At 39.7% G+C, this 27,309-nt stretch overlaps 1 protein-coding gene across 6 annotated transcripts in view; it reads right to left on the bottom strand.

Moving 5' to 3' along the window:
• LOC105207684 (polypyrimidine tract-binding protein 1) overlaps positions 1-27,309 on the bottom strand; it is a 478,610-nt gene that overhangs the window by 342,514 nt on the left and 108,787 nt on the right. The window lies entirely within an intron of this gene.

The raw sequence follows: 27,309 nt of genomic DNA, 5'->3' as shown, positions 1-27,309 counted from the left end.
TGTATACGGGGTGTCCGTGATATTCGTTGGCGATTACGCGCTATTCACCCTTCGACTCCCCCGCGGGGGCAGCGGGGCGATTTTGCAATGGCGAGGTTGCGCGCGGAAACGCGCTGCTAATGCGCGCGCGAACGCTCGCTTTGCAATTTAATTCGTCGTAACGCGCGGTAAATAATCATCGCGCAATGTTGTAGCATGTAATGTGTAAACTCGCTCGTAGAATGCTCGTCGCCCGCGCTAGGAAAGTGGAAATAAATGTTCCGCGCGGGGACATTTGCATAATACGAGTTTGCATAGCACACATCTTGACTGTATTTGCATAATACGGATCCTGTTTGTATTTGCATAATCCAAATTTCGATTTTATTTCAGCGGAGTAATATTCTATCGTTCGAAAATAGTTGACGGTATCCGGTGAGAATTACGTGTGTGCTCGGTATGCGTTATTCATGATGGTCGTCGAAAGTAACCCAGAAAACTCCTGTCACTTTTATTATAATATTTGTAGGTGAAACGCGCGAAAAGAAAAGTGCTCTTTACAGATCGCTTACAGAGGCAACTATTAACCTGATCGCGATGCGGTAAAAATGAAATTTTTCGTGCCGCCACCGTGTGGAGAAAAGAGTTTCTTGAATTTCCGTAACGATTTTGATATGAAGTTCTTTGAGGTCGCTGAATCAAATACGAATTTAAAAGTTCGAAATGGCAAATCAAAATTTGAATCAAAAATTTAATTTTTATAAAAATGATTATCCTAAGGAAAATCAAAGTTTGACCTACTTAAAACAAAATTCTGATACATTCAGTGACTTCGACAATTTTACAGTATATATTTTTTTAAATCCAATCAGGCTTTTCAAATTTTGATTCGCCTTTTGAATTTTGAAATTTAATTCGGATTCAGCAATCTCAAAATAATATCTCAAGTTTCATGCAAATGTATAAATTGGTTTTTTTAGAAGTGCATATATTTGAGATTATAATATACGTGCCGATGGCACGTTTTTTTATGCACATATGTTACGTATGCTTTGAAGGCATTAACATTTAAAAGAAATTTGATAAAGATCGCAAAGTATGCTCAAGACAAAAATTCCACGTGATATCCTAACACTGAAAGTTATTCGTACACTGAAAAAAAAAATTCGTTGAAAATCTAAAATATTAAATCCGACACGTTCAACTAAATATTAAATTGGTTTAATTAATTCTTGATTTAAAATTGTTAAATGATTGACATAAACCCTTCTTTGTGCAACAAAATAATTGTTGAATCAATTCAATGTTTAGTCGAATAATAATATCAAATTGTCGTGTATGCAAAAACAATACAAACTTGAATCTGAGAAATAAATATTTTAATTTTTCAATAAATTTTCTTCTGAATATATAAACTATAGATTCATAATACCCCTTTGGAATTCTCTTGGAATTCATCGCTATTAAATCGACCGAGCACGGCACACACGGATCTCACCTTCGGTACTCTCTTCGGTATGTTCGAATCCATCTCGAACAAAGAGCATACAGCAAAGGGAATTCCGCTCTGCGCGTACATTTCACCCGGTATATACGTGCGCAGGACGAAAAGAATACGCGATACAGCAAGGTAAAAGACAGAAAGAGGGGGGGGGAGGAGAAGGAGAATAACGAGATGAGGCCCCGAAGAAGAAAATAAGTCGGCGAGACGAAGATCGTAAGCGCCGTGAAAAAGCGACGAGAGAGACGAACACAGAAGGGCGGCAAAAGGCCGAGGGAGGAGGGCGGACACCGGGTGTCCAGGGAAACGAACGGGAGACCTTGTACATCGCGGAGAACGAAGCTTTGTGTCGGATGGCAGTTGTGTGAAGGGAAGAGCCTGCCAGGGCCTACCCAGAACAGAAGGCGGGAGAGAAGGGGAACGGCGAAAGAGGAAGGCCAGAAGGGCCCTCGACCGTCTGCGATCCGTGCACACATAAAGGTCCTCTCACACGACCGGCTTTACGGGCGAGTCCCTCTCACCCCTCCGCCCCTCCGTTCGCCAGCGGGAGACCGGACCGAATGAGAAAACCGGATTGCCGCTTCACTTTTACGTTTGAATGCCGGAGTACTTTTCGGAGATGCGCGAAGTGTGTTACTCGATACGGGGTATCCCCTCCCTCTCCCTCCTCCCCTCCCCCCCTGTATGTACACTTTCGCCCGCGGATGTATTTTTAGCCGCGGACCTGCGTATTTTTGACAACCCGGATTGCAAGAGGAGAGGTTGGACCGATGCCCCTATTAGATGCCCTCGAGGATCCGCATCGGGAATAAATGCTACGATCTGTCGGCGATTGAGAGGAGTTTTTCAGCTTGACGAGAAACGCTCGATGCCAAAAAAATATGGATCGTGCGAATTACCAAGTACGTCGTGTGGCAACGAACAGAAAACATTGTACACACATCTGAACACATTTTTAGTTCATAATATATGAAATCGATACTTCAAAGTTTGATAAAGATGAATGAGACTCGAATCGAAAATTTTTTATTCTCAAGTAATTATAATTTTTTTTTAAATTGTGTTGCAAAAATTCGCACAAAATGAATACTTTAGATAGTTAAAGTTTTCTTTGAACTTCAATTCTAGTCTTTAAATTATATAATAAAAAAGTTACAGCAATGTAAAAAAAATCGTATAAAGTGCATCGTACCCATCTGTGGGAAATTACATTGAGAAAAATAATTTGATTATATTAACAAAACTTATACGATTGAGTGTTTCTGGTGAAACCAAGCAGAATTTCTAGTTATTATAATCACAACGTTTCATAGATTTTATAATCTGGTAATTTCTACAAGATTTCTGATTCGTCCGTTTTGGAACAAACATACTGATTAAATCTAATGGACTATTAATGCAACAAAGCTTTTTTTTCAGCGTAGGATTAAATTGTCCTATTTAATTGTTCAATTATTTTCAAATCTGTACTTCAGCAAAATTGTTCTTTTCGTGTAATAAGGCAATGTCAATTTCACTTTCGCTCCTCGATCACTTTGACCGCGCGCTTTTCACGGCTCCAGAATCAAACGTTTTAATCACGTTTCATCACGTACGTCAGGCACACGTCGGGATCGATTCGCGAGGTGTGAAAGTACGGGACGTGCCATGTACCACGATCGGCACCGTAATTCTACAGATTAGTACGTGCTATGACGCACGAGTGGGAGGCGAATCGCAACCGTGGGAGCGCATCAAACGAAACTCAACGACGAAATCGTCCCCGTCGTGCGAGAGGCGGCCGTAAAACCGACGTATCACATATCAGCCGGTTAATCAGTGAAATTCATTCATTAAGCGCACGTGAAATCCCGCGACGACGGCGCGTTGTTGCGCGAGGCGATTCAATAAACACTTTCGCGTGCTCAGCAGGCGTATTAAGCGCACCTTTGCCAAGATTACACAAACAATTCTATGGAGCAGGAATTATATTATCGGCTGTCAGACGAGGTTTAACTTGCGCTTAAGCACGGTACGTGTTTATTTATAAATAGCTGGATTACTCAGCGTCGCATCGCAGCATCATCGCGATGCATCACGTTCGTATGTAAAATCGTATCTCGCGTGAACCTAGAAGAGGTGAATTTAAAAAAAAAAAGAAACTTTCCGAAAATTATATCAAAGTTAATGGACTCTTGGACCCTTAACTTGACGAAGCTCTCTCTCTCTCTCTCTTTCTCTTTCTCTCTGTCTCTCTCTCTCGAAACGCGCGCGGCGAGGTGTCAGTTAATTCTCTCCGAGAACAACAGGTATTTCGAGACGTCAGTCTCGCTCGGAAGGTGCGATATGAACGTGAATATGTGACGGGACGGGTGGCGTCGAGCCGGACAAAGGAAGCGGTGGATCGTGCGGCCCTGCGTATTTGCATGGGAACGTACCCACAGGATCCCATGCTCGCGCACAAAGGACGAGAGCGAGCCACCTTTTGCGCGCACACTCGCGACGCGAGCGATTGCACGCTCACCTGTGCACCGTGGACGTGCACGTGAACGGGTTTTGTATGTGTCTACACACGTGTCGTCCCCCTCTCCCCTTCCTCCTTGGCCTTACCATGCATCAGCATGGAGGCACGTACGAATGTACGGCGATAAAAGGGCAGAGGAGAGAGAGAGAGAGAGAGAGAGAGAGAGAGAGAGAGAGAGAGAGAGAGGTCTTAAGACCACGTTTAAAAATGTAGGATACCACAGGGCAAAAGGTTCGTTGTTCTCTCTTGGGACGGGGTCAGATCGTTACTTTCCATTTCGACGAGGGATACGGGCGATACGCCTTCCCTTTGCCCGAGAAGCGAAGGCAGCGCGGCTTACCTTCCCCGCTTCGGAGCTTGTTCTCGGCTCGAAAACCCAATTCATCGTCGGGAATAGAGTGGTGCCGGATCAAGGCGCAGGGACGGACGGATGGGAGGAATGTTTTATCAAGTCGCGGATTTATCGCGATAAAGTCAGCTGATGTGAGAATTTCACGAGAGCTGCCTGCGAAAGAATGGATTTGGATTCTGGGTCACGCGAGATTGCGACAGTCACGAATTCCGAACGTTTCACGTTCAAGTTCGATATTGCGCCAAGCATCGATTAGCGTGATTCAATATTTGGCGAATCGTTAGTTCGCTTTAATTCGATTCGGCGTCTCGAGTCTAGAGAGTTCACCCGGAGTATCCTTATAGTAAAAATTTATATAAATAAATTTACATAAGGGATATAATAAGATTTATGACGCGACACGTCGTTTCTTTCTCTCGCGCCTAAGCGTGAAAATATTGTTTATCGATTGCCCGGTGGGTTAATTATGTCCTGTTTACATGGGAGTACTTGTCATGCATCACCATCATCGGTGGCAATTATGCGACTTCATATTTGTCACGGCGTCGATTGATTGTAATGTGCTCGTTTCCTGCTCGCGATCGATACAACTTTGCGATTATTATTTTATCCCCGAAGTCGACTCCATTGAGCGATGAGTAAATGGAATCGTTTGCTCTGGAACTGTCGTGATCTCGTTTGGGAAAAAAAAGCAACTATAATTTAATCTTTCTAATGGTAGCAACACAATTATGTCAAATTGCCTATTATTATATCGAACCATCCACGATATCACGCTAGTGCAGTACTCAAGGTTGCTCGTCGCTTTCTCTCGTTTACGGAATAAATATAAAACTTGATCTTGAATTTTTTGAAGACAAATTTTTCAGCATCTTGTTCTGTGACCATTTGCATTTTAATAGAACGAGAATGCCCGAAGGAAGCATTTTAAGATGTGTCTTGGGTCTTAATAATTCTTGAGATTTTATTATTAAAATAGTAAACGTGCAAAAGCTCGAAAGTCTCGAAAAACTAATATGTTGGACGTTACGGCGTATCACCCGAGATATTCAACATGCGGTAGTGAGATTTCAAGCACATCTAAATCCCCACGTACATTAGAGCGAAATCGATAGAACAGAGTGACTCATATCATCATGAGCTGATTCAAGGCTGAGAATCTACACGACCCTATCGAGCCATCCAACGGAAATAAAGCGTTTTCATCGATGTCGCCCGGTAATAAAGTTCGCAAATGAGGTCGTGAGAAGAAGAGAAAGAGAGAGAAAGAGAGAGAGAGAGACAAGAGAGAGACTCGTCTCTTATCTCTCTCTCTCTCTCTCTTTCTTGTTATTATTCTGTTGGAATCTACTTTGTACTACTGTCTGCGCGCTTGAGAGGACTTGTCCCAGAGCGTTAAATAAATGTCGCTTTCTCTCCCTCCCTCTCTCTTTCTCTTCTGCGAATTTTCCGCCAGTACATTTCGCAGCTTCAAATCCTGAAACAGCACTCGCGACTCGCAAAAGGGCGAGACAGCGAGTGGGCCATATCTCACCTGGCGTGGAACGCTAAACGCCGCGTTTCAACGTGCGAATTAAGATTTATCGCGGCCGCCGTTTGACCAAGAAGCCTTTTCGCGCCGCCATAAAGTCTCGACGAAGACTTATGGGTTTTAGCCTAAGCTGCAAATTCGCGCGTCATGCACGTCGCTCGTCCCGGACGAGATTCGCCGATCGTAGAATTCTGATTTTTTTTTACTCTTATCTCAACATAATTCCAGATCGTTTGTATATATGAGAGTAGTTTGATGAGCTTCCAGCTCGAGCATGAAGATGATATTATTCGTCGGAAATTGTTAAAAGGTATGAAAGCTGCATCTTTTTAATAGCTGTTCTCAAATTTTCGGTCTAAATATGCGGCACTTTTATTTCGACAGTCAATCGTAATACGAGTTTGTCAATATGTTTTACAACTTCAGTGATAAAAGAAAGTGAAAAATCGAATATTATTCCGCGATTAAATACTTGAATTTAAAAGAGTAAACCTTAATGGAAATCAAAATCAAATTGGATTCTGTTCATAACAATTCTGCTCCTTCGTTTTTAACGATTAAAGTTTGGGTTATCGAGTTCAAGTGTGTTTGAGCGTCCGGCTCGTTCAAAAACTACGACTGAGCAAAAATGACTAGGCCAACAAAGTGCATCAAATCGTACTGGATAATCAGAGACTGAAGAGACAGTAGATGTCACATATTTTTTGAACGTATGTACCAAATATTACATGAAGATTCGGGTACGAGAAAGCTGATCGCGCGTAATAGGTGCTGCGTTTGCTGACATTGGACTAAAAAATGCACTCGACACAACATTTCAAAGGAATATTTGGACCAGTTCAAACAAACGGAATACAAAGGGTTTCTTGCATAGATTCACGACTGTTGAAACATGTATAGTCTACCTCTACACATCTGAGAGCAAAAAACAGACAAAGCAGTGAACTTCACTGCTGTAAACGAATATTTTACAGGATTTGATCAAAACTACTGATGGAATAAAGAAACTAGAAAAGAGATGGGCCAAGCTATCAAGCCATATTGAAAAATAAAACAGATTTTGTTAAAAAATGTAAAGTTTTATTGTTAGACTGGAAACTGATCAGACAAGCCTCGTACTATTAAGTCTTCTTAAAACGTAAGCGTTACCAGCATGAAAACTTTATAGGGAGTTATAAGGATTCTTTGGTGACTGAGGCTTCGTATGGAGTTTCCCTGAGAATCGCGGAGAGACGGAGAAGTCTTGAAACTTGACGAGAACGAACACCCACGATCGTGCGAATTGTCTTAATGTAGACGACACACTCGCACTTGGCACAACTGGCGCCGTTCATCATTCGGATGAACAGCTAGAAACGCTTGCTCGAGCGAGCGATTACACTTCTCACGCCCCAGTCCCGGAAAAATCTATCTTAAGTAGATCGTCGTAAATCAATCAGCTGTTTAGCGAGACCGTAAAGTCGCGTAGAGTTTCTACCGTCTATTTCCACACGATGTACGCTACATACACATCTGAAATAAACGTTTCGTTGCGATGTACTTACGCAGATTTATCGAGTACAGAAAATTGTATCTACAACTAAATAATATGTTGGTGATTTTTGTAATTTTGTAATATGTACGCAATTTTCAGAGAATCTTTAAAGATAAATATTTTTTTTATTTTAAAAATATGCAATTTAAAGTGTGAATTTGTATTGGAAATATCAAGTTTTTTCATTGTATTTAAAAAGAACGCAACAAAAATATCTTTAAAAATTTTTCGACTACGCAATACGAATAAAAAGTTAACAAAATTTAAAAAATGAAAGCCTCTTGGGTTTATTCTTTTTTTTTCTCTTAATCAACGACAAAAATTTTGAACGTAAATGCAAATTTTGGCCCTAAAAGCCAGCTGCAGAAAAAAGAAAAATTTGGTTTATAATGATTCTTGCAGCGAAAATGATCCAGTTTTACTGCAGTTTTAAGTAAATGGTTTAAAGTAACTTTTAAAGTTAAAGCAATAAACGGATCCAAATAAATCTTTATTAGAGTTTCATTAATATACGTAAAAAATCTTTAATTAAGTCGTGATGCGACTTTTTCATCAAATTTGGAAGTAAATACTATAAAATGTGATTTTATTTTTAGAATAAAGAGCAAACAAAAAATTAAATAACTTTTAATAAGAGAAATATGTTTATATTTTACATAGACACTTAAACTAATAATATTGTAAAGCACTTCATAAAATTAAAAAATTTTTTTAAATAAATAAAATATTCTCCCAACAAAATATTTTTGTAATAAATTGAAATTAATTGATTATTTAATTCTTAAAATTTTTATAAATTTTTTTAAACATTGAACTTTGAAATGTTATTTACATCCTTAAGAAATAAATACTTCACGATCTATAAATACTTTAAGAAATAAGTATCCAATTGTTTATAATTATTTAATCTTACGAAGATACTTTGCGCAAAGAAAGCTTTGATTAAGTAATCTGTCAGGGAAATAACAGAATTATCTTGAAAGTAAGTTTAGAATATAATGATATCGTTCGAGTCGCGTGCTTGCTTCGGCGAAAGTAATCGAAGCGAGACGCGAGCGATTAGGCGAGTCGATTGGACTCGGCGGCACGTTATCAGTAATCCAGATCAGGTAACCGTGAACCTGAATTCGAGGCGAGACTTGTCTTAACCGGTACGTCGTACAGCATGAAATGAGATACGTTCTATCATACGTGCCTAAGCCGCTTTATCGTCAGTACATTCCTCGTCGCGGAGAGAGAAGAGGACAGGTTTATATCTACTAAACTCTTGAACCGGATTATATTTTGCCACAATGTCTGTCAGATAAATCGCTCAGCGATCACGCAATAACAACAAACTCGTGTATATAATTGTGGCGTCACGCGAGCCAAAATTTAGAGCGCGTTACGTTAAGAAATATCATCCCTCCACGTCCGTCCCGCGCCTCGTCTCTCCAGCGACAGGTTTTAACATTCGACAATTTATCGGATGTCCGTTTCCTACGAATGTTCTTTTATTCACCGCGCTAAGCGTCACGGCGGATACCGCTGTTTGCCGCCGTGATATTTATAGCCAATGAAATATCGATGCTTTGTACGCCGCATATGAAGATGGATGTGCGCATACAAATTTCAAGGCCTTCAAATCGATACTTATCGGCCGATTACATCAGCATTACAGCCTACAATTTAACTGAAACAACGTATCGTTTAGAAAAATCTTTACGCGTCGTCGGATGACATTGACGTTTTGTAACGTTCGTCGCGAATCGTCAAGTGAAATTTGACATCTCTTCTCTGCGGTCATTTTTTTTCATTTTCAAGAAACGCGAGTGAGACGACTGAGTTGCGCGAGCGACGAGCCAGAAGCAAAAGGGGAACTGAAATTAATCTAAATTAAGTAATGACGCTCCCCCGCTTGCTAAGAACGTCAGCGTTAGAGGCTCAAATCGCCGCGGCCCAGTGGCGTATTTTAACAAGATCGAAGCGAATGATTCTCAAAATTTTCAGAAGTCTTTAGACAGATCCTATTGCGAATGTGACAAAATGTATCTCTTTTCATTTTCATTGCCATATTAATTTTTCTCACAATATTGATAAATTTATAACAAATGTTTTGTTATCCCTTTTATTTGTTTGAACCGTGATACGTCCAAATCCGAACAGAGTTTCTGCGAATTTAAAAAATAAAAAAAAACAGGGTATATTTTTTAACCTTTAAATCGCTCACTCTATTCATGTTGTTTAATTTTTTTCGAATTGTTATTTTTTTCGGATTTAAAATGAAAACGTTGGCAGCAATTACAAGTGCTTATTGAAGAAACGATGCAAGAAAACAAAGAACGGCTTTCCACATTATTTCTGCACATGCATTTCTTGTTAATTAGCGTCATTGATTCGATTATTCCTGAGACGTACCGAGAGTCCTTGAAAATGTAAAAATTACTGCAACTTGCTGCAACTGCCGCCACTTTCATTTGCTCTCTCTCTCCTTTTCAGCCTTCCTCGCGTCTCCACGGCACGCACCATCTGCTGTACGTCTCCTGGTTAATTAATCGACTCGTTTGTCTGACCCTCTGCTTACGCTCTCTTTATACGTTACTTCTTCCATCGTTTTACGGACAACCTCGTGCTATATCGACGCAAAAAAAATCGGTAATCCATTCGATCAGTTCCCCATTTCGTAATTTTTCTAATTTTATTTATATAGTTGTTATTAATGCACGTCGTAAAATTTAATGTAAATAACAGGCAAATCCAAATTTTTATCACCCAAATTAATCTTTTTATTCGAATTAAAACCAATTCAAATCGTTGATTAACTTTAAAGTTTTGGTAAAGTTACACAATACGAGCTAAAAGTAATCAAAATTTAAAAACTTCTCTAAAGGCTTCTCTAGGTTTATTTTTTTTTCCTTTAATTAACGACCAAAAATTTTGATCGCAAATGTCCGAATTTTGGGTTCTGAAATTAATTGCAAAGAAAAAAACAATGAAAAATATAATTTACACTGGTTTTTACAGCTAAAATTACCATATTTTGCTGCAATTTTAAATAATTAACTTTTAAATGAGTAAAATAGATCTAAATGAATTTTTGCTCGAATATTTATTAGTGTTTTATTAGTAAAAATTTTGATTTAATTGATAATACTATTACCTCGTCAAATTTATAAATGCGTAGTAAAATGCGATTTTACATAAGAATCAGGAGTAAACAAAACATTAAATAAATGAAATGTGCTCAAATTTTACAAAGATACTCAAACATAATACCAAAATGTTGTACAAAATTTTTGGTAATGTTTTGGGATTCATACATTTTTAAATTAACAATATAATTTTTGTTATGTTGAATATTAATAAACGGATAGTGAACAAAAAATTTCAATAACGTGAGAAAAATAAAACTGATTGTATAAAATCATTTTAAATAACTACATAAATTCGAAAAGAATTTTCGAATATCTCTCGCGCATCTCTACTTTGTAATCCGCATTCTCCTTTCGACATTATTAACTGCTATTCCGGAAAATGATCGGTATTTTGTCTGCGATTCGAAATCCGAACGTACGCGTTACCAACTTGGCCAAACAATAATTCACAGTGAAAGATAATGACAATCTGACACCGCCGGTGACAGTGCTCAAAGGAAAGAACGGGGCTGGCACGATTTCAGTCACTTCTAATTCTGTCGACCAGACATCACCTACCCGATTTACTAATCGACCAGCGTTCTTCCATTTGACCAAGCAACGCCTGAAATGCATTTTAAATGATTTCACGCTAAAGTCTCATTTTGGCTAGGGCGGCCATCACTTGGTATCTTGATACTCGCAATGATTCGCGATGATCTACCGAGTGTCGCGCGGCCACGCAAGTGAGTATGCCATAAATCGTACGTTGCGAACAGCTATTTTTGCGGAAACTACGGGAGCGTTAATTGCCGCAGACAAGTCAATCCCGCGCAGCTCTTGCCGCAGTATAGCGAGTTAATTAACCACCACGTCAGATTCTCTTACTAAGCGCGGTCCTAGAATCTGGCTTCGGATCCTCGCATTTCTCTTCTCTCTCTCTCTCTCTCTCTCTCTCTCTCTCTCTCTTGCTGGCGCGATACATACCTACCCACCCGCCGGTCTATCTGTCTCTTCGACCCGCCTATCTCTATCTCTATCAGCGAAAACGTAGGCCGGGACCATCGCCAACTTCGCCCAACGACGACGACGGCTTCGCGCTCGGTCGCTGTTTGACTTACCGACATAACGATTTCGCCAAAACTTCGCGCCGTTCAAACACCGCCTACCACGAACGTTCCGTGTATTTTGACGCTTTGACCCAGACGCATAAACAACCGTGAAGCCGTAGCAGACGAATTCGGGATTCGCGTATCTCGCGCCTCCCATCCCCTACGCGAAGGGAATTGAAACGCGCGCGCGTCACCGTGTCCCTGAAAATTTGCCCGGCTTGGAGAAACAACGCAGCTGCGAAGAAGCTGACGAGAAGACTGGTAGTATCCGAATAATTACTGTTGCCGGTAATCTTATTCGCGACGAAACCGTGTCGCGCGCGCAGAATAAAACGAAACGCGAGGTGCAAAGCGTTAAGCTCGCGCAAGAGGTGTCTCTGTGTCTCTCAAAGCTGTGACAGGCACAAAATCCAGCGCGGCAGAGGGTTCGCAGATTATACTTTTAAAAAGCGCGCGCGCGGCGCGTATCATTTACGGCGCGAATTAATCACGAACTCGAGCACCACGGCGATAACAAGCTTTTTGCATTCTTTCTCCTTTTTCCTTCGTAAACACAGTCGCGCGAGCAACGCTGCCGCGCCGCGCCGCGCAACGGTGAACGCAATTTTTCGCAGGCAATATGCTCGTTTTAATCCGTATGTACGTTACGATTTAAATTGGATATCGGATATTAAATTGAATCATATATCGGCGCCCTTAGTCACGGATATTCCGCGAAATAAATCTGGTTACGCGCGAAAGCTGAAACTTTCCACGACAATTCGATTATAGCCGTCCTGACGTTTCGGTGTGCAAGTTTTAATTTTTATTCCGCGCAGATGGCGGAATTAGATAGCCTTCATTAAAACTTGGGCGATATATCACGCTCTATTGGCCGAAGGAAGGCCGCCCCCGCCGCGCCGGGTCTCTCCTCCCGTTTAAAAACGAAAGCTGCGAACGTCCTTCGTAATGAGATCATTACCGAATGTAATGGAACATAATAAGAGAAGGAGGGCGATATACGAAAGAAGATCTCTCGTCGTCTCGCGTATTCCTTCTCCCGCTATTAATATTCTTCGATGAATTTCAAAACGGTCTTATTGAAAGCCCGGAGGAATCCCGTCGGGAAGTGAAACGACAGAAGTGGAACGACCTTCGGTGGAGAGCGGAAGTCGTTGCGACGTGAAATTTTCACTTCGCGCGCAATGCAAAATGCACTCGCGAGCTGCCGAGTTCGCCGCAAATGATAACATTACCGGTAATGACGATGCAATTTGTGCCGATAAAGAGTAAAACGACCAATATTATCGCATCGACCACCTCGTGTCGGCCACCGCCTCGCCGTTGTCTCACGCGCGGGATACACGTAGTACGGTATATCGACAATATCGCGTGACCTTAAAGTCGCCCGTCACCCGTTTGTGCTTCGGTTTTTTTTTTCCTCCCCTTGCCACCCCGTCGACGACACGTTGAAAGAAAAATAAACTAGTTCTAAGTGAAGAGCGGCACGAGCTAAATATACAGGGACAGGCGAGCGGCCGTGCTCTCAAGCGAATCAATAAATATCGTTCGCGAGATAGAAAATCATAGCTATTTTTTTCCTATATCTACCGCATTCTTCCTCTCGCACAAGGGTGTCTCTCGCGTGACTCACGCACTCCGCAACGCACCCACGTCGTTCTCGCGTCCCCTCGTCGACCCGAGTAATTTTTTTTTCTTCCGCAGATAGCTTTTTGGAATATAGGGCGCGCGGAAGATCCGTAATCGTGTCTCACGCACATCAAGGATGTACAGAACATTTCTTAAAATATTAAGAAGATTATGAAAAAATTACAGATTCTTTTATATTGCATTTGAAAGTTGTAGAAAAAATTTAGTGGCGATTTTCTATCTGGATAAAAAATTATTTGAATAAAAGATAGACATGTACTTTAATAAAAATAGAATTAATTATGAAATAATGAAATAAGAAATAATGAAAAAAATCCGAATTTTTTTTATTTAAATATTTCAAGTATTTAAGATTATTTATGTAAAGTTTCATTGCAGTGCAAAGATTAATTCTGTAAAATAAACAAAACATATTTATTTATTCAGCTACAAAATAATTAAAGCTTAAAGCTTTATATACATCGTCTTGAATACTTAAAGTGTTTACACAAAAAATCGAGATTTCTCTTAATGCTGTAAAAAACAATTTAATAACAAATAGAGTAAGTAAACTATAAAAATATGTTATTAAATAATATAATCTTATTCACACAACTTCCACATGTATTTAGTTTATTCGAGGTGTTATTATTAATACACTTCAAAATTTTATTTACTTTGCAGGAATCGTATATTCAGTGAATTCTTAAACATGCATGCAATGGAAAGAACGATTTTGCTGAAGTACTTAAACATTTAGCCACAGATCTGAAAATAATATTATTGGATCGTTAAAATAATTATGGACGAATATTTAAGCAGGACGAGCAGTGTTGCAAAAAATTTTGACATTCTAGCCATTCTCTTCAATTTGAGATTCCAACATAATTATTTTGATAGCCCAACAAAATTATTTTCCAATTTATATCCCGCTAAATTTTTAGATACTTTAATATAGCCGTTCCTTCGTTGTAGCTGCATTATTAATCCGGCGTTAATTAATGGCGCGGAGAAGAGAGGGCGAAGGAGGGAAAAGGATTTTACTGCAGCAAGAGTGGACGATGGACGATCATTTCGCATCCTCGTCCATCAACGCGAATTTAAGGAGCGATTCTTCACGCCTCGCGGTTACCCCATGTCTGCGAAATACAGCGCGTATTTTCAGATTCAAAATTACATGTTTCATCCGCTGTCCACACATACACGCGATCATTCTCATCGGAAACGTGAGCGTGATCTCTTTTTCGTCGCGTATATATGATATGAATATGATATCGTTCGCATTAACATCAGATATATGACAAAACTCCGGTAAAATTACGGTGGCCTGATAACTCGATGCGCTTTCTACAGTGACATTTGCAAAATTTTGCAAATGAGATTTGCGCGGTTAAATTTGCGGTGTCGCATTGAGACGGACGGGATTGCGGCACCGAAATGTTGCGGCTTTCCCCCCCATCCGTAGATTCGGACTTGCACGAAGGAGAACTTATTGCGAAGTGAGTCTTTACGGCGCGGCGGCGTGGCGTGTCGCCGCAACGTCAAAACTACTCTCTCCCCCCATTTTCAGGAGGATATTACGCTCCGGGACAGCAGCCAATTAAAACTCGATTTATAAATTTCCCGTGTAACCTTTCACGTAACCTTTCTTTCCCCATTATGACACGTGAGAGTGAACTTTGAAATTTCTGATTCAATAACTGTTATCATTTACGTTATTTACTATGTGAAAATAGAACTCGCACTCTCCCTTTGACGTGACTCTAAACAAAACTCAATTTCCCAGGCAGCTTAACCGACGATCGTGCATATTTCCAAAATGGATACCTGCAGGCGAATCTATTCGTTATCAAATCAATTCGTAATTCCAAATCTACGCGACACGGTAATCCGATCGGAAGGTATAATGTTTCGAATATTGGAAATTTGATCAACGTGGGTCTGCCTGGCTTTACGATGGAGGCCCGTAATTACATTAATGGCGAATCGTGGTAGATGGTAATATCGATTACGTTTAACGTACCGCGTGGCTCTTTTAGAACGCGCGGCAAAAGGCGCGCTTGCGAGAGCCTTATCGGGCTTGTGTATCGGAACACCTCACGATTTCCACGCGTTCACGCTCCCCGGATTGATCTCGCCAACACCCATACGGCACAGCATCGACGGAGCATTGCAAAATGTTGCTGCAATGTTTCAGCAACATTGCGGCAATGGTAAAATGATATTGCAACGTTAATGCAATATTATATATATTGCTGCAATGTTGCTGAAACATATATGATATTGTATTAATGTTGCTGCATCATTACGAATCAACATTTCTGAAGAGGACATTTCATCATTGCTGCAATACTGCTGAAACATTCTAGAAATATTTTGCAATATTTTTGCTACTCTGTGCTGTACGGGCCACTTATGGGAGTAACAATTCGCGGATATATCGCAAAAAAAAAAACCCGCGAAAATCTCGGACAATCCAGAGAGACGATTGCGGAGAGCGACTTCCAAAGAACTTCGCTCTCGTATCACAGAAATTACGCCTCAAACGTGGCGCGCGCGCGCGGCGAGCGCGGTGCGCCACGAACGATTGCATTTTTTCTTCTCTACGCCGACATCGCCGACCGCAAAGGCAAATTAAATTCTCCCGCCGCAAGTGCGGAAATTTTATCCTTCGCCGTCTGAATGTATTTTACAATGCGGCGAGGGAAGCAAAAAGAGACGAGTAAACGGTTGCGAGAAGCGCGCGGACAATCCGCTCGGGCTCGCGCGCGAGAAAGAAGCGAGGGAACGGGCTGGAGGAGGGAGAGAGGAAAATGAAAACGAAAAAAGAAGATACAAACGTAATTTTCAATGCGTTTGAATACTAACAGGCGGGAGAGAGAGAGAGAGAGAGAGAGAGAGAGAGAGAGAGAGAAAGAGGACGAGAGTCCCGGCGAGCAAAAAGCTTACGCGCCCGACAACATTCGAAAACATTTGCTGAATTTGCGCGGCGAGAGCGCGACGAGCGAGAGCGAGCAACGTCGATATTGTGCACGGCTCGGTCTCGGAATACCCATTGTTCGGCATTGTTGGCACGTATTCCCTCCTTCAACGATGATTGATAACCGACTTCGCGTCGGTGTAAGTTCACGTGCACGCGAGCCGCATACATTAACGATAATAGTGCGTATCGCGGGCGAATCGCGCGGGCACGCACTTCCACAGCCGCGCTCTCGGAAGCGGCGCACACGGACGCGCTCCCAGGGATGGCCATTTCGCGCGGCGAAAATGCTGAGATTGCTACTGTAAAATCACACTTTTCTACATATAATCTTTTTTACACACGCACACATACAGTTTGTATCAAAGAAAGTTTAAACTGTGCTAATTAAGTTTACAATATGCAGGAGAAAAAGCTTGAAAATAATTTTTACTTATGCAAATATTACATAAAGTGTAACTGCAAATGAAATGACGAAAGCTCTATGTAATTCAACTCAAAATAATTTAATGATGCGGACTGCAGTCAACATTTTGCTCCCGCGAAAATGACGAGCGATCCGAGTATCCTGTTTTACTAACAGAATACATTTTCCCAGCACACTATTTTTCTAGTTGTTTTTAGAGATTTAAAAGTTCTTCTGTACAATTGATATAAAGGCACTAATATAAACGAAACTGATTGATTTTGTACCAAAAATGATAGAAAATTACCAAATTTAGATCTGTTTTACCTACTGTTAGGTGAATATGGCATCTGGAACCGTTAATGTGTGCCAATATTTGTTTCATACAAAAATTCTGCAGTGTTTTTGTACAAAATGATTTGAATGCAGGATTATACAAAAATACAATGTCCATACAGTATAGTATAGAAAAATCATTGCACAATTTACTGCAATGTTTCAGAAACATTGCAGCAACATATATAATATTGTATTAACGTAATTGCAACATCAGATTTCAATAATTTTTATCGTTGCTGCAATATTTCTGAAACATTGTAGCAATATTTTGCAATGTTTTTGCTATTCTGTGATGTATGGGTGTGTTGAGTTCTTAGAATTATATTTACTACCTAATAAAAGATTAGTGTGCTTGAAAAATTGTGTCATCATCTACATGCATGTAATATTGATGTAGTAGTTTGTAGTGACGTATTGATGTTTCATATGTATCGTAAATCGTGTATAAGTAATTGTTCAGTCGATAAAACTCACGACTTTGATGTCTCCTTAAGCTTAATCGTAATTACGAATAATTAACTTTAGCATTTATCTTTTTAGATTCTGAGCTTGCAGCGAATCCTCCATCGCAACGAAGCGAACGGATGAGAGTTCAACTTGTGAAGAGATTCGCGTTACGTTCATCGAAACTGTTCGGCTCCCCCGCGAGTTGAGAACCCCGACTTCGGTTATATCGTGGAACGAGCATTCCGTCGGTTCTACGAACGAATAGAGGAAGGCAGGCTTCGTACGTACACATACGTGCACCCATTGGGACTGCTGGCACCCGCGAGACCGGCACCTATGTGCCCTCGCTGGCAACAGCGGACCGTATTGTGCGGCTGCTCGATGTGTCTACAAGTTGCACGAGATAAGCGCGATGAATAGGTTCATTTATTGAACTTCACACTCTTCGAACCTTCGCCTACCGTCGATTTTCCGCCTCCTCCCGTTCTTGTTTGTTTGCACGCGACAACTTCGCACAATTCCTCATCCGATCGGATAAAATAATATGTTTTTATTAATTTTCAATATTCTTCGTAATATCTCTCTCTTCTCTCTCTCTCTAAAGCCTGTATGCAATTAATAAACACGGCTACCAAAATAATCTCGATATTATGCATAATTATCGCGGTGATAAACAAGTTTAAAGCTATCAGCGAAATACCCGCGTCACGATTACATTCGCATTATTATTCACCTATTGCGCGGCGCGCCGACGCAAGCGTTTTTACGAACGCCGTATTTATTTGTTGGAGAATATTGTACCAATACGGGGAACGTTTCAACGCTATCGCGATCCGCGGTAAACGCATCTGGTGTCCGTTAGCCCGCCTGTTAAAATAATCGGCATTTGAAACAGTCGCGTTCCTGGAACGACGGCGCAGTTTAGTGAAACGTCTAATCTACGTGTGTCGGGACGGACTGCCATAACGCAGCGTATATGGCATCATAAATGTCGCATCGGCCATTACGAGCCGATGCTTACAGAATATCTTACGTTCGCCAAGCTCCGCGTTTGGCTCTCCATCAATATATTCCGTTTTAAGCTTCCTCAAATTGGCGTCTAAAAAACGCTCCACGGCTTCCTCTTCGCGCATCAAATGCCAATTCCTAAGTAAGACGAGAATATATACATCGCCCACGCGCAATAAATTAGAAAAATTTTCAACTATTATGTCCACTTTTGTAATTCGTTATTTACTTCGATTTATAGTTGTGTAATTCACTTAAATTATTGCAGCCTACTTGCCTTAATCGATGTAATTTTCTGATATTTACTGTTATCTGTTATATATTGGATGATTGCAAGAGATGATTTTCATAAGTTGAAATGTTTCCGCTCACTTACGTAAAATCGTATTATTACTTTTTTTACGAAATTAAAAATGACACCTGCAGATATCGCAGTACAAATAAAAATCAATAAAAAATAACTCTAAAGAGAATTCAAACGAATAGTTTGAATGAAAAAGAAACTTGATAATTTCCACGTTAGGATTAATTAATTATGTATTAATTTTCTCTTCGAACGCAAAAGTTCCAGAGAGAACAAATATTAATGAATTAATATTCTTAAATCAATACTTTTTTTCGCGATCAAATAGAACGTTTTTTTTTGTACTCCGCTGACTAGATTTAACACATTTCGAGATGGCCCGTTCGTCGAAATTGACGCGAGCAGCCGAATATTCGGCGTGAATTTACTTTGCAGAATATTAAATATTTCGGAACGATAACAGGTTGGTTGACGCGCGGCCTTGATGTTTATTTTTCTAGCCCAATGTTGTATACAACCGTCGCTCCGTACACAAGGTCGTCGCGGATATACCATTCCAACAAGCGAGCTGGATGAGCGTGACGCGTGCCGCTTCGCGTATCGTCGCATTACCCCTCGAGACATTATGGCGACGTGCATCGGAGGGAATATTCGAGACGGGCTATTATATCCTTTTATACGACCATTATAACAAACGACTCACTGATCCGCGCAATCAATAATTCGTAAGCAATTTTATATCTGAACTCGCACCTAGCGTGATTCATTCGAGGCGATACGAAACGTAATAAATCAATTTTGTGACACTAATGCGCACACATGAACTCAAAGAGCTCTCTGAATTCCAAGTCTTTTTTTCGTCGAAGCAAAGGTGAGTTGAGAGAGGTCAGAAAACGAGCTTCATTATGATGCTAAATAAAAAAACAGGTTATTAGTACGTATAATCAAATTAATGAGGCACGTTTCAACTTTACTCTGTCATCATCTAGCCCCTCGCTAATCGAAATATAAATATACGTAATCGATAAAAAATTAAATCAATGAAATAATATAATTTTTATCGAGGTTTAATTTTATTTCTCTTTTCGGATTGATAGTGTTACTGAATGAATGATTCGAGAATCAGAGATCGTAGAGCATCGTCTATTGATCATTTATTAATTAGATTGCACACACAAAAAAAACAATTTTACTAAGTATTTAATATCTAAAAAATTTAGTTAGATAGAGATCAGAAAATAATTTTAAGTTGGAATATCAAAATAATTATGAGAAGTACAAAGCACGATAATACTGGTGCAAAAAGTTTTGACAGTCTAGCAATCAATTTAAACATCCAATACAAATTTAATGGTGCCCAACATAATTATTATTTTCATAAGTTGAAACGTTTTCGCTTCCGCTTCAGATCTGTATTTCCGCCAAATTGTCGCTTCCATGCAATACTATGAATAAGCAATCGATATTTACTTATTTCAGAATGCACCATAAATATTTCTATATAATATAAATATTTCTGGCTGAAACCCGTTTCTTTTAGTTGATTGCATTACAGGTGCAATCTTAACGCGTCGTTTTGTGAACGGGCTTTATGACGATGCATGGATAATTAATCATCCAGATCCAATCGGGAATTGGAAGACTCAGACGAATTTTTAATATTTAATTATTCTGTCTTAAATTTAGACGCGTACAGAAAAGTGAACAACATTTCGAGTCAAACAACTGTAAAATTCGTATTCCAGAACATTAAAAGAGTGTACTAGTTTTTTTTTCAGATTTTTATATTGCTCAAAAACCTTTTTAAAAGTACTGTCGTGCACTACGACCCGGTTGAACTAGCGAAAAAGCAGCGAAAAAATGTTGAAGAGTTTATTAATGTTATAGGAAATATACGTTAAATAATTAACTGAAAAGAGTCAATATAAAAAGTATTTTAAGGGTAGTGTTACCAATTAAATTCTAATGACGGTGTGTGATCGCTTGTTATAATGATCGTAACGTAATAGAAAAATCTGTCGCGAGTCGAGATCCGTGTACATATATGGCAAGCACCGTTCAACGTTGAATGGTGCAATCGTTTTCATCGACAAAGCATGCCATGAATGGTTAGTCTTAATTAATCATAATTTCGGAATACCGTATGAAATGTCGCACAATCGTCGTATCTTGATAATTAGTTCGTGTGCGATCGTAATTAACCGCGTTTTCGCGAGTGTTGTGTTGCGGTAAATCGAGCGAGCGTACGAATCCCAACAATTCTGAGAATCTAGAACGAAAAGGAGGGGGCCTACGAAGCATCGCGGCTAACGGCGAAGCAACCTTGAGAGGTAAGTGATTTATTATTTACGTATTATTTCTTACTCGCGAAATCGATCGCTCTTTCCCGTACGTCCGAATCGTTTATTTAAACTGATTTAAAAATAGGAATTGGAGGAAAGAACCTCCGCAAAACTTTATAGAGAAGATGTTTCGAGTCGCAAACTGACTGCCGAAAATCTCGCGAGAAATCTGGAATTCGACGGAGAAATCCGCCAGCGGACGATCTCCGCGCTCGCAGACGCAGGCGGGCGTTGTCATTTGCATGTGCGTGCTCGCGAATAGCTCCAAGTACGATCGACGACGGCAACAACCGCATGTTTATTCAACGCACGGTCGCTCATTTCCCATATGACAATATTGGTCGATGGGCGAATCGCTCGTATTCTCCCGACACACGCGCGACTTGTGCGGGCGTTCGCGATACGTCGTCGCGTTGGCGGCGAATGGAGAAACAAAAAAAAAAATCCGTGTCCAGACACGGACACGTGACGATGACGTCCTCAAGCACATGGGTAAAATGGAGCAAATCGGATTATCGTGGGATTTACCGCGAAGTTTAGCATGAAAGAGAAACGAAAAGGATTTTCCTCGAAATTGTGTATCATTAATTGTAAGTCGTGTGTGCTGAAATTATTAATTATAACCGATTGTTGAATAGTAATCTGTTTACGCATTTAATCAGCGTGAAATTATTTCCCAACGTATATTTCAGAGATGAAACTTTGAGAAAAGGTGTTTAGATGTAAACAAGCGTTTTCGATTATCTTCGCTCCCTGCGACGAGATTCGTAATTAAAATTCTATTACTGCAGAGCTAATAGAAACAACTAACTTCAATTTATCTTGGCTTCGCTCTTCGACATAATGCAAAATTTGAGTTAGCCCAAACAAATAATGTTTAATAGTTTGGTAGACCAAAATCAGGGTCCCCGCTAATCGGTACCGAGCTTCGGTACACAAGAATACCGAACAGAGGCTTTCACGTTCGAAATAATAGCGAATTGTCGATTACCGCTATCATGGTTGTGCACCCGGCTACGCTCGGGAATACGATGCGTTTTAGGATGCAGAGCGACAGGCCGCTGATGCGGTCAACGACACCGGCTGTACAGCTATGAGAAATACGCGAATGTAGATAATTATGTACACATTGTCTTTAGATACCGTACTGATATAAAAATTTATATTTCTAATTTTTTAACGTGGGTAAAATATAATGAAATAAAATATAATGAAATAATATTTTGGATATAATAAAAATATTAAGGACGCATGTGTCATATTTCGAAACATTGCCAAGCATATTAAAATTTCATAAAATATTCCAGTATTAGAATTTGTGTAAAATACGAACACAATTCACTTATTGCTTTAAAAGTTATTTAATTCTTTGTTTAATCTTGGTTCGTACGTAAAATCGTGTTTTGCAATACTTACTTGCAAATTTGATGGGGAAGTAGTGATTTGATGGGGAAGTACCAATTGAATTAAAATTTTTACACGCACTAATAAAACTCTAATAAACATTCGTGCAAAAATTCACTTGGATCGACTTAATTAAAAGTTAAAAAATTATTTATTTAAAACTATAGCAAAATATAGTAATTTTCACTGCAAAATCCCTTAAATATCAAATTTTTTTCTTTATGAGTTGTTTCAGAGCCAAAATTTAAGCATGCGCGATCAAAATTTTTTTGTTGTTAATTAGGAAAAAAAAAGAATAAACCTAGACAAGCGTTCACTTTTTAAATTTCGATAACTTTAGCTCGTACTGTAGCTAGCTAAAACATTCTTAAAATAAAAACTGAAATTTTTATATTCTTTAATTTCAGAAATAACGAGTCATGAACAGTTGCATTATCAATAGATCTTATCTGAATACACATTATTTAATAGCACGTGCAAGAAAAAAAATTTTTTTTTTTTTTTAAGAAGACAGTTTGCTGTCGCACAAAGTGCTTTCATTTCATTTTCGATCTGATAACCGATCACCTATCGTTATCGGCGACACGGAAGAATCACGCAATGCAATTAACGATACTTTCTAATATTGACCGTTCGCAATTAATTTAACAGTATATTCCTGATAACGTTAATTAATTATCCGTGCACCGTGATAATGTACGAAGCCCATCCACAAAACGGCACGAATATGTCATTCCGGCGGAAGGACGACCGCAGCCCGCGAATAATCGCGCGTACTCGGCATGATCAAGATTTTATTAATAGCCCGCAATAATCCACAATACGCGAAATTAGACGTTGCCATGACAACCTGAATTAACTTTGATCTCAGGTGGGTCCATCGGAAATGTGTCCGCTATTCGTCAATGCCTCGCGTAATCAAGATGGAGAACACTTCAATAATATCCGACCGGTTAATCAGTTTCCAATACGGCTATCGCTATATACACACGGGGATGCGCAAGGCCCAGGGGGTTGTATCGCTACTTCCGACTGGGTCCGATTGCGCGGTCCTACTTTTCGACCATCCCGACGCACTTAAATTACGATTCAATTTTTTAAACAACAACGAAGATTTAATATAAATTAACGAGACTGCGTCGTCTCGTTATTTGTGAGGCAGCATCGAGTTTTCTTAAGGGTACAGGTTAATATTCGATGTTTTATGTAACCAGCTGTTCGCGATAAAATTCCTCGAATCGGGAATCAAAGTGCTGACGTAATGAAGGATTAAATCTCGTTAGAAGCATCCAAGCACCCTCGAGAGACAAAAGTGAGGCGGATTAAATCGAAACGCGAAATTCTGTTTCTCCCTTCATCTGAGATGATGCCTAGAACTTTTCGATTTCGGTATTCGGAACTTCAGCGGTACTTTCGGTAGATCGTGCTTTTGTCTCTGTGCAAATACGCTTCTCGACGGTACAATCGCACGGAAGAATCGATCGAATCTGCAGCGGTGGCAGCAGCAGCAGCAGCAGCAGCAGCAATAGTAACATTCACGGACTATACATGGCGGCTAGCTCTCGTCGGTACGACGGAGCCAGGTTTGCATACAACGTGGCCGCGGTTGACCGGGTTTTGCGCAGGGGAAATTTGCATTGAACGACGCACGCGAGAGCGTGCACGCGGATGCACGCGCGGGTCAACGCGCGTTTTCAAGCCCACGCGGATGGGTATTATTGTACATACGCCCGCGAATGCGCAACCTCTTCCTCTCCCGGGTGCACGTCCGCGCGTGTAAACGCGCGTCCGAATAGAATGGTGGAAAATTATGCATGAGGATTTCGCACGACTCAGCCGGCGGCCGCCGCGTCCGTCGCGTCGCCGAGTATTCGCGTGTTGCCGGTAATTTATTCGTCCCCTGCGAGCGCGTGTCCCCGGCTCGCGGGAACGATCCGGAGGATCAACCGGTCGGGATAACGTCGGCAAGAAAAGGGATCGACTGGGAATCGCCGAGCATAAATTTTCAGATTCGATCAAACGGGAGAGAGAGAGAAAGAGAGAACGGGAAAATAAATATTATTAATGTTATTACGGAATCAATACGAAATCTCTCTTAGTAAATTTACTCTATCCTATAATTAGTATTTTTATCAACAGATTTTTATTAATACTGAACGAATAACTTTGATTTAAAATGAATGATTTTTATGCCTTTTTTAACAAAGACGCGATTTCATTGTAATCACATTGCGCAATTTATATTGTAATATCTTTAATCTTTTTTTTAATCATTACAAAATAACTATAACCAGAAAAAACGGTTCTGCTAAAGTGAAAATACAGTTAGGCACAGATGTAAAAATAATTTTGTTGGACATTAAAATACAATTGTGTAAGATAGTCAAATTGGAATGTCTAAATATTTTGCAATCTTCCTCATCACGCCCAGAAAAATGTTATGTTTAAATTAACGAAATCGTTTCTTTAACTTGATCTTTTTAAGTTGCGAAAATACCCATGAGAAAAACAAAAATTTATTTGATTTCAAGAAATGACATTCATAATCTTTTTTAAATAAATAATTAAATAAATAATTATTTAATTCAGAGAAAGTACTAACAGAGATGTAAAAAGTAATTTAACCAATTCATTTTAAACATACATTTCTTTCATTTAAAAAAATCTGCTTGCACAACTAAATTATTTTTTTCAATTCTAATAAAAGGAGCAACCAACATATTTCTTCAAATCAAAGAAACTTTTCTTTAACTGTATATTGCAAATAAACAAATTTCGTTCAAACAAATTCTTTTTGACTCGAAGAAACTTTTCTCTGGAAACTTTTCTCTACTCTTTAAATTCTTTGGAATCTCATTCTAAAGAGTCAAGATTCAATCCATCTTGAAAAAAATTGCTGAATTTTCACACTTTAAAGTGAAATTTTATTCCAAAGAATTTAGAGAGCACATTATTTTCAATATTATTTTCAAATCCGTATCTAGCTAAATTTATAGATATTTCAGTAAAACCGTTTTTTTTGCGTGTATCTTCGAATATATTTGCGAGAGATATACTTTGTACTATTTTGTAGATGGAATACCGTGTGATAACGAAAGTGGCGTTTTATTCCACGATGGCACTAGAAATCTTTCGTAAAAGGCGCATACAGAAACGCGTGTTGACGAGTACTATTTTCCGAAAACATGAAAAAGTGAGAGAGACTAACAATCGCAAGTTATTCGCGCGCGGTGAATCACCCCGGGCTCGCGAGAGGAAGAGGTGACCCCCGCGGAAGATAACGCGGTAAGCGCTTGTATGTACCCGATTGCATGCATGCAGGCGTGCATATTTGATCGCGCCGCTGTGCAACGGTGGCGTTACAAAGGCGACGCGTGACTCACATCGCCATTTACGCGAGCGCGGAATGTGAAATTCAGTGAACGGACGATTTTACGGATTGTTGCAACTGTAAAGTATGCACCTGCGACTCCACGCGAAAGTGCATCCGCCGCGCCATTTGCATACAATTAAAAATCAACTCTCCGGCAGTCCGGACGCCGCTTCCGTCAATCGATATCATAAGACACAGATGTCGGCGTCTGCGACGCTTACAATGATCCGTGAGAGAGGAGAGAGATCGGGAAAATGTGTTCAGCGACGCGTCTCCGTAAAAACACCGTAATAATCGGAACGATGAATTTTACACGTCTCTCCCGGCGTTTACCTATGCGTGAAGAGTTCATTTATTTCCCTTACAGATTTATCGAGCCTGCCGTTCAAAAGATGTATGAGGTAGAAAACTATCAACGAACTCGCGATTTTTTTTTTATCTCGCGCCGCTTTATATCGAGATTTCGGGGTTTCGGGCATTAGCGATAGCTTTTTCTCGTGGCACGATTGCACGCGTAGCTCGTTACGTCTAAAACGATCGTTATTTTTCCGGACCCGGTATAACTGTCGTGCTGCCATGTCCAACATATTCGATTTATAACGGTCTCTTTCGGGTTCTGGATAATAATGGCGCGTGACATGCACAACACGAAAATGGAGAACAACCCCACTTGAGACGTGGTTCCTGAAATCGTGTCATTAATCGCGAAACAGGACCCGAACGCGTTTTGTACCAACCCCTTGCGAAGTTTTCTGCAAGATCGAATACAATACATAATTTATCAATATTACGTATCGCGAAATAATAGAAAGAAAGAGAGAGAATAAAACATAACTATATTGTTCAATCGAATAGCTTATTTTCTCCTGACGTTTATAATAAAAGGAATCGTGCAATATCTAGAAATTTATGATTTACAAAATTATGCATCGCGATTTTTATCTAATATTTTGTATTACGCGTAATTTATCAATCGTACAGCACGAAAAGAATTGTATAGAATATTTTATTGTACATATTATTGAATAACCGTAATAATTAATATATACTCGAAATTATTAGGTTAAACTACAGGAAACAAATATTGAATGATTTATAAACATATAGGATAACTCAAATATTTATGCCACAAAGTCTGAAAAATAGAAGTGAGAAGGTAATTCACTCGCATTCTGTTTATATTATTTATATGTTTTTATGTTATATTAGTACTGTATTATGATTTCAGTTTTTTTACTGTTAACAATAACGAACGTTGAGTTGAATCAATTTGTCAATGCTGTGAATAGCACAATACCTACGTAAAATGATTTTCTTTATGGGGAGTATAAAAGACTTAGCGGTTATTTCGTTTTACATAAGTGTAAAGAAATAATAAAGGTCGGCGTACATCAAAAGTGTTGAGCTCTTATATTCTTTGTTGAGCTTGATTGTCCCACCCAAGCAATATCT

Source organism: Solenopsis invicta, chromosome 15 (genome assembly GCF_016802725.1).
Source record: "Solenopsis invicta isolate M01_SB chromosome 15, UNIL_Sinv_3.0, whole genome shotgun sequence".
Taxonomy (NCBI): domain Eukaryota; kingdom Metazoa; phylum Arthropoda; class Insecta; order Hymenoptera; family Formicidae; genus Solenopsis; species Solenopsis invicta.
This window is presented reverse-complemented; position numbering and strand designations above follow the sequence as displayed.